The 9,844-nt window shown below is 37.8% G+C and overlaps 1 protein-coding gene across 1 annotated transcript in view; it reads left to right on the forward strand.

Moving 5' to 3' along the window:
• LOC126416055 (transmembrane protein 60) overlaps nt 1-5,106 on the forward strand; it is a 43,840-nt gene extending 38,734 nt beyond the window's left edge. The window contains exon 3 of the mRNA XM_050083528.1: nt 4,809-5,106. The gene's annotated coding sequence lies outside the window, so the exon portion shown is untranslated. The remainder of the gene's footprint in view (nt 1-4,808) is intronic.
• Nucleotides 5,107-9,844: the final 4,738 nt, after the last annotated feature.

A 9,844-nucleotide genomic window follows, 5' to 3' on the forward strand; every position in this document is an offset into this window, starting at 1 on the left:
TAATATTGAGCCTTGTGGAACACCTAATTGAGTGTTTTTCCAGCCAGAGAGAAATTTCTTGCCATTGATGTTAATAAGTACTCTTTGTTTTCTGTTTGCCAAGTATGATGACATCCAGCTAAGAGATTTGCCTTGAAAACCGTAGCGTGCCAATTTTTGGAGAAGCAGGTCATGATTTACTGTGTCGAAGGCTTTGGACAGGTCACAAAAGATGCCTGACACACACATTCTATCATCAAGACATCTGCTGACTTTTGTGACTAATTCATTTATTGCATGGATTGTGCTGCGGCCTTTTCTGAAACCATATTGATTGCCTAAGATAATGCTGTTAGATGAATTGTGATTTTCAATCTGATCACATGCAGCTCTTTCAAATATTTTTGAGAAATAGTAAAATATGTAGATTCCTTCACTAATGGAGGAGAATGGATCCAAAATGTTAAAAAAGACCTGGAGCTAGCCAAAATCACCAAAGAAGAAATAGACATAAGGAACAATTTTAGAATAAAAGTAGAAAAATGTGAGGTTAAACCAGAGATAAAAGTCTGAAGTACTGGAACAAAATGGAGCGAAGAAAGAAGAGCTAAATTCTCACAAACAATGAAAAACTGGTGGGCAAATAAAAAGAACAAGAACAGAAAGCGTCTTCCTCTCTGGGAGCTTTGCAACTAATAATAATAATAATAATAATAATATCTTATAAATGTTCAGCATATAGCCACATTTACAAATTAATTTGCAGTGTCAATGTAAAATGTCTCGTTCCACATCATTACAATTTTTTGTGCGTAAGATCCATAGAACATGAAACTATCATACTAACCAACACCTAAATCAAGCAACACTCAAACTGCTATAAGACTGAACAGGTGCAAGCCAATGAAAAAAATGACTTCAGTTTGTGTTTTTGACTTGAAGGAGGTAATGCATAATGATTTACATGTGCTAGGTACTGCAGCTAATCAGCATTATTATTTTGGAGTGTTGAAACAGTTATTATATTAGGCATCACATAAAAAAAAAAGTCCGCATTATGGCAATAGAGTGTAGCTGCTTTAACAGGACTATGCTCCCAGTCAAACAGCATTGAGTATCAGGCAGTTATGGGGCAAAAACAAAATTGACAATTGTTTCAAGTACTTGCCAGATCTGGAATTTCCCACCTGCGTCTCTTTTCTGATTCCTTAAATAAATCGTAATGTAAAAGGATATATTTTCAAGATGAGTGAAACAAAAATTTCCTCGCACACTATAAAGTACAAATGCATGATGTTTTATGTAACAATATTATGAAAAGTAAAGTTGCTACCCACCATATAGCGGAGATGCCGAGTCGCAGATAGGCACAACAAAAAGACTGTCACAAATAAAGCTTTCAACCAGTAAAGCCTTCAACTAAAATAGATCTCACACACACACACACACACACACACACACACACACACACACACACACACGTGCACACACTCACTCACTCATGCAAACGCAACTCAACACAAACAACTGCAGTCTCAGGAAACCTTTTCCAAGTTGACATCTGGTGTACATACCAGACAGCCTGAACCATTTCACACAGCTGGTACATTTGATGATTAAAACACAATCAAATAATGGAAAATCCAGGATGGAATGATGACAATATTATGAAATGGATAGATTGCTGTTCACCATATAGTGGAGATGTTGAGTCACACACAGGCACAAGAAAAATTGTGTTAAACAAGTTGGCTTTCAGCCAAAAGGCCTTCTTCTGAATTAGACAGCATATGCACACACATTCACGCACAACTCGCAAACACATGGCCGCTGCTGAGGCCAGACTCTACTCAGTCTGGCCTCACCCAGAGACAGTGGCCATGTGTGCGTGTTGTGTTTGTGTGAATGTGTGTGTGTTTAAAGAACTGTAAAAATACACTGATTTGATCTCAAATGATATTGGGACATTCTCATTTGGTTGTAGGTGGCATTGAAATTGTGAATAAACAATACATAGGTACGGCAGTATCACTTGAAAGGAAGCAAAGCTCTCTGTGGGGATAGATATTCAGTTATATGTCCAGGTTACAGTGACATAAAAAATTATGGTAACTTCGAGTTTCATTTTCTGATGGAAGAATTATATTTATATTAGTGGAAAATACATGTTCCAATTTGCTTTGTCTATTTGATAATTACAAGCGACTTTATAAATCTGTTTCCCTCAATAGAGCATAACAGTCATATTACATCTTAGACATTCCATTGTTTAATAGAGCATCACAATTTGACAACAGAAATAGTTCCAATGGACAGTAATTTCAAGGTGATGCAGCTTTGTATATCAGAATGACATTTTCACTCTGCAGTGGGGTGTGCACTGATATGAAACTACTGCCAGATTAAAACTGTGTGCCGGACTGAGACTTGAACTCGGGACCTTAGTCCATTGTGGGAAAGTTCTCTACTGACTGAGCTACCCAAGCACTATTTATGACCTGTCCTCACAACTTTACTTCCGTGAGTATCTCATCTCCTACCTTCCAAACTCCACAGACGTTCTCCTGTGAAACTTGTAAGAGTAGCAGTCACAGAAGAAATGATATTGTGGAGACCTGGCTCAGCTGCAGCCTGAGGGATGTTTCCAGAATGGCATTTTCACTCTGCAGCAAAGTTTACGCCGATATGAAACTTCCTGCCCAATTAAAACTGTGTGTCAGACTAAAACTTGAACTTGGGACCTTTGCCTTTCATGGGAAAGAAAGGTAGGAGATGAGGTACTGGCGGAAGTAAAGCTGTGAGAATGGATCATGAGTTGTGATTGGGTAGCTCGGTCCGTAGAGCACTGGCCTACAGAAGACAAAGGCCCTGAGTCAGAGTCTCGGTTCAGCACACAGTTTTAATCAGCCATAAAGTTTAAGTTTTGTGTATGTTCTTTAAAATACAAAATGTGTGATTGAGTGATTCTAATTTGTTTTGGGTAGCCCTCCATATCATGTATTTGGTATGTTTTTTGTATTATTATTGTTGTTGTTGTAAATAGTCTTCAAGTGTTTGCCACCATATCATGTTGTGCAAATTCCACAATATTTCCTCGGAGCAACTGTCCAACATCTTCAGGTGGTTCACCCTTGCTCGTGGCTAGGTACAACTGATGGTATCCACACATTGATACCCTGTTTCTAGAACATGCACACGCAAAGAATGTACAGGTGTGGAAGTCCCACATGTGCAATGATTTGCAGATAGATGGTGCCATACTCAAACACGCTCTGCCAAAAACCCCAGAGTGGCTCTCCTGCATGTGCGCTATACACTGTGTTTACTAACAGTGCAGCCAGATTTTACTCACTAAAAAACCTTACTAGACAAATGTTGTGATGGGTTTGTTATCAAAAAATCTTGATTTTTGCGTCATGATTTAATAGCAGCCAATGCAGAGTTCCAGGCTGTGCTCAGTTGAAATCCCGTGTCCTTGTTGATGAGATTATCGACTGTACAGATATGTATTGCTTCCTTAATGACACAGTCCCAGAAAGATGATGCTGGGGATAAAACTTCCGTCTCTTCATAAATCATACGATGCCCTGTATTCAGGCAGTGTTCCACAATTGCAGACTTTTCCAGTTGACGATGGCGTGTATGACACCGATGTTCATCGCAGAATGTACTGTGCGGCATGTCTGGCCTATATATGCTGCCCCACACTGACAAGGTATCTTGTTCACACCACATTTCTTCAGTCCAAGATCATCCTTAACTGAACCCAACAGGTTTCTCAGTTTTGCAGATGGTTGAAAACCACACTTAATTCCATATCTTCCGAGGACTCTTCCGATTCTTGACGACATGGCACCAAAATACGGCAAAAAGGCCAAAGTGGTGGGTGTGTCGTATCTTCATTCTGCTCCATAGATTGAACTCGTCTGGCCCTGAATGCATGATGTATGTCTCTCAGAATAACCGTTTTGTCGGAACACTGTCTTCAAATGTTATATTTCACTCGACAGGCTCTCAGGATCAGATACCACTTGTGCTCTATGAACTAACATATGTAATGCACTACCGCATTGTGCAGGATGATAGTAGCTTGTGGCCTGCAGATATAGATAGATCTATATGCAGTGGCTTGCTGTAGATGCTGTGTCCCAAGGTTCCATCTGCTTTCCTTCCATTATATGGCATTAAGTGTGGTTTTCACTCATCTGCAAAACTGAGAAACCTATCTGTACAGCTGATAATCTCACCATCAGGGATGCAAGATTTCAACTGAACACAGCCTGGAACCCTGCATTGGCTGTTATTAAGTCACGACATGAAAATCAAGAATTTTCGATGACAGACCCATCATAACATTGGTAACATTATTAGTGAGTAATGTCTGGCTGCACTGTTAGTAAACACAGCACACATGCAGGACAGCCGCTCTGCGATTTTCGGCAGAGGACGTTCGAGTATGGCACCATTTTTCTGCAAATCATTTTGCGTATGTGATTTCCATACTTGCGCATTCTTTGCACATCTGTTCTAGAAATGGGGCATCGACATACAGATACTGTCACTCGTACCTAGCCACCATCAAGTTTGAACCACCTGAAGATGTCAGACAGTTGCTCCCAGGAAATATTGTGGAATTTGCACAACATAATCCGGCGGCAAACCCGTGAAGACTATTTACAACAAATATGCCAGGAAAGCTTGGAGAGTCACATTATAATTATTATTATTAAGATAATAATGTGACAGTATTTTATATAAAAATTTTTATTGGCTCAAAATAACTACAGTCTTATAATTGTTTGTTTCCATTTCTTTTTGTTTTTTCCCAGGTGTCATACAACTCTCATTACTGAACATCCATCTTGAGTATGTTGGAGGAACTTGTCACTTGACTGCTATTAGTGAAGACTAATGTGGAGCTCTGTTAGAAGTATGAACACTCAGTTGTGAACTAAATTATTTTTTTTCTTTTATGATTACGTATAAGTGAGTACAGCTAAATTCAAATGGGTGGTTCTAAGTTGGATTTCAGAATGTTTGCAATTCCAGTTTATAATTTTTGTTGATAATATCTGTGACAATTTTTGAACATGACACATTGGTTACAATATACAAGTGTAAAAATAATTTTAGAATATTGTAGTTCTTGTACATATTTTCTTAACTGTTTATATTCTTGTAATTATTCATTCTAAGCTGATTTTAAGTATACTCCTAATGAGAGAATAATTTCTTTTGGGCATTATCTGATGCATCTAAATAGTATGAATTGTAATGTAATTATTGCAGCATTAAGCACTACAATATGACATCTAGAAGAACCAATGGTTATAAGTGCTTTGTTGAGACACATATTCCATTGTACATAATAGCTGTTTCAGTTTCATTCAGACTTGTTACCAGAAGCGGTTCTCAAGTCTACTACATTATGAAAACAAAAACAATTACAGATTTTACTATAAGTCTTTGAAGAATAATTATGTCTTGGCTGTGTGCATTAAAGTGTATGATTTCTTAGTTTTACAGTTTGAAATGTTATCAAATAGGGAAAATATGTACATAGTAGCATAAATAATTTACACAGGGCTCTCAATAATACAAAATTAATCTGCAAAATTGTTTACAGAATATCTGTAGATGAAGACAATTACACAAAACTGAAACATGTTTGTAATTATTCTGCTTCGTAAGAAAAGAGACACAGTAAATAATAATAAAAAAAAAAAAAAAAAAAAAAAAAAAAAAAAAAAAAAAAAACATAGTCCTATCAGTCTCAAGACAGGAACTAAAATCATTGTCAACCACAATGAACAGACTTTGAAACTTTTGCCAGAAAAATCTGGCTTTTAAAGTAGATATATCACAGTCAACTATTAGTTTGTCAGGAACACAGTAACAGAATGGAGCAATGACTGAATTACCACTCTGTTTTGGTTTCATAGATCTTGAGGATGCTTTAGATTCAGTTTCATCAAATCTAACAGACAGCTGTTGATAAACGAAGTATTGATTCAGTATTTGTTAATATACAGAGGAATAGAGCTGGTATCACTCTTAAGAATCACTGGCTGCATTTTATACTCTGTTTTGGCAGATATTTGCTATTTTGCTTTTTCAGTTTGTAGATGGAACCACCTAAACAAATTCCTCCCCATCATGGTTTCTTGTGATGCCCAGTACCAGGAGAAAATGTCAGTTTGCTTCTCTTTACTAACAGAATGTTTTTTAACTGAACCTTTATGTGTTTGATTGGTAGAATGAACCAAACTTGGCATTGTGCAATGTTCTGTTTAACAATATGTGTTAACGGTTACTAGAAGATGTTTAGGAATAATCAGAATTCTTGCATGGAAGTAACAGGTAGGCAATGCTACACAAGCCAGAATATAAGATAGATAAAATTGGAGAAGGAATATATGATGAATAATTAGATATTTTCATGTTAGGAATATGGAAACTGAAATACCAGACCATAAAATCTTGAAATTAATATCTGTTTTGAGATTTGTTAATTCTGTGGCTATAACATTACATCTTATGATCAGTCTCTGACGCAGCCATTTCCTCCTAGGCCATCATGCCTCATATTATGACCCGGGCCACACTGTGCAGTCTGGTTACTCCTGCCATGCAGCAATGCTACTCTGTCACTTCTGGAGTTTGGGTGCACTACATATTTTGCTACTCAGTTAACACACATCACTAAACTGTATATTTTTGCTTGCAACAAGAACCAGACCAATGTTTTCCATTGACACTGTGCCTTGCATGAAACAAGCCGTGAGCAGTATTTGTTCAGGCTGGTTCGTGTATGTTGAAAAAACAAAATTGCAAACATCTGCTGAAAGCCCAGAGAAAATGTTCTTAGGAGAGACACGTAGTGTATCTCAGTACTAGACTACATGTCAGGCAAGGGAATTCAATATCACTACAGACATTTTCAGCAGTCTTAATGGATGTTTTCAGACTCTGAAATTGGGAAAAGAAGGAATGCATGTCAATGGAATACCTTCATTTTGTTGCTAATATAATGTTTTTTGCCTTAGGTGGAGACAAATTTCAGCACGAATGGAACAATGTAATAAGAAAAGGTTGAAAGTAGTACTGACAATCAACTGTAAAAATAATGTAACTTACATTGAGAAGGAAATAGTGCAAATTAATGTGTAGTCATGGAACCATTTGATGAGTTTTTATTGAGAACATTGAAGGCAATGACTGGAGGGACAGGAAAAGAGATCAAGAGGAGAATAAAAGTGACCTAGAGTGCCTGTGGTAAACTAAGTAGGGTTCCAAAATTAATCTTCTGATGTGTCTGAAAATAAAAGTTAACAATCAGCGTATATTACCTTTTTAACACATTTTTATTAAGTTGCTTGTCTGTCTGTCTGTCTACAAATTTTCAGTACAAATTTTGCATTCGATTTTAAACTAACTTCCCATTCAGCTAAGGACTTGAAACTTTAAACAGAGCTTAGAAATGAATGACAATGCAATATTAACTTGCTTTCTTGTTGTTATGTTTTGTAAGAGGAAGGGGGATTGAGGGTGAAAAAGGTTAATATGTGACATCAAGGGCACCCTGCAGGAGTGGTGTTTTGTGTGGGTAGTATGGGAATGTTTACCAGGCGGTATGCAAGCGGATGGGTATGGCTGAGCAGAGAGTGAGGTGGGAAGAGAAGATAGACAGAGAGGTGGGGAGATGTGTGCAGTAAATATGACATACACATATATGGGCAATGCCACGGGTAAAAAGCTAGCACAGATATACAAATAATTATTTAAATAAAAAATATAATCTCTTCAAAATGTTTGAAATCCATTGAGAAATTTCACATGTACAAGACTGAAAAGAAGAAAATAACTATTTAAATAAATTTTAGATTTAATACATCTTTAAATTGGACTAAAAAGTATAAAACAACTTTTCCTAGTCCTATACAGTCAGTCCTGAAAATGTGCTTGTGATTTTTTAATAACAGTGACAAAACTTTTAAAGATTTATAGCAAAGGATGTGGGGCACTTTGCAATAGATAATAGGAGGTAATCTACTTGTACATCAATTACACATTGCATGCGCCACAAGTTTTTCATAATAAATCTGACAAGTATAGTCGTAGCTATTAAAAATTCGAAAGTACAAATTTTCAGTACTATCTATATAGGCCCCCCCATGAACCATGGACCTTGCCGTTGGTGGGGAGGCTTGCGTGCCTCAGCGATACAGATAGCCGTACCGTAGGTGCAACCACAACGGAGGGGTATCTGTTGAGAGGCCAGACAAACATGTGGTTCCTGAAGAGGGGCAGCAGCCTTTTCAGTAGTTGCAAGAGCAACAGTCTGGATGATTGACTGATCTGGCCTTGTAACAATAACCAAAACGGCCTTGCTGTGCTGGTACTGCGAACGGCTGAAAGCAAGGGGAAACTACAGCCGTAATTTTTCCCGAGAGCATGCAGCTTTACTGTATGATTACATGATGATGACGTCCTCTTGGGTAAAATATTCTGGAGGTAAAATAGTCCCCCATTCGGATCTCCGGGTGGGGACTACTCAAGTGGATGTCGTTATCAGGAGAAAGAAAACTGGCGTTCTACGGATCGGAGCGTGGAATGTCAGATCCCTTAATCGGGCAGGTAGGTTAGAAAATTTAAAAAGGGAAATGGATAGGTTGAAGTTAGATATAGTGGGAATTAGTGAAGTTCGGTGGCAGGAGGAACAAGACTTCTGGTCAGGTGACTACAGGGTTATAAACACAAAATCAGATAGGGGTAATGCAGGAGTAGGTTTAATAATGAATAGGAAAATAGGAATGCGGGTAAGCTACTACAAACAGCATAGTGAACGCATTATTGTGGCCAAGATAGATACGAAGCCCACGCCTGCTACAGTAGTACAAGTTTATATGCCAACTAGCTCTGCAGATGACGAAGAAATTGAAGAAATGTATGATGAAATAAAAGAAATTATTCAGATTGTGAAGGGAGACGAAAATTTAATAGTCATGGGTGACTGGAATTCGAGTGTAGGAAAAGGGAGAGAAGGAAACATAGTAGGTGAATATGGATTGGGGGACAGAAATGAAAGAGGAAGCCGCCTGGTCGAATTTTGCACAGAGCACAACATAATCGTAACTAACACTTGGTTTAAGAATCATGAAAGAAGGTTGTATACATGGAAGAACCCTGGAGATACTAAAAGGTTTCAGATAGATTATATAATGGTAAGACAGAGATTTAGGAACCAGGTTTTAAATTGTAAGACATTTCCAGGGGCAGATGTGGACTCTGACCACAATCTATTGGTTATGACCTGTAGATTAAAACTGAAGAAACTGCAAAAAGGTGGGAAGTTAAGGATATGGGACCTGGATAAACTAAGAGAACCAGAGGTTGTACAGAGATTCAGGGAGAGCATAAGGGAGCAATTGACAGGAATGGGGGAAATAAATACAGTAGAAGAAGAATGGGTAGCTTTGAGGGATGAAGTAGTGAAGGCAGCAGAGGATCAAGTAGGTAAAAAGACGAGGGCTAGTAGAAATCCTTGGGTAACAGAAGAAATATTGAATTTAATTTATGAAAGGAGAAAATATAAAAATGCAGTAAGTGAAACAGGCAAAAAGGAATACAAACGTCTCAAAAATGAGATCGACAGGAAGTGCAAAATGGCTAAGCAGGGATGGCTAGAGGACAAATGTAAGGATGTAGAGGCCTATCTCACTAGGGGTAAGATAGATACCGCCTACAGGAAAATTAAAGAGACCTTTGGAGATAAGAGAACAACTTGTATGAATATCAAGAGCTCAGATGGAAACCCAGTTCTAAGCAAAGAGGGGAAAGCAGAAAGGTGGAAGGAGTATATAGA

The sequence above is a fragment of the Schistocerca serialis genome, chromosome 8 (genome assembly GCF_023864345.2).
Source record: "Schistocerca serialis cubense isolate TAMUIC-IGC-003099 chromosome 8, iqSchSeri2.2, whole genome shotgun sequence".
NCBI lineage: Eukaryota > Metazoa > Arthropoda > Insecta > Orthoptera > Acrididae > Schistocerca > Schistocerca serialis.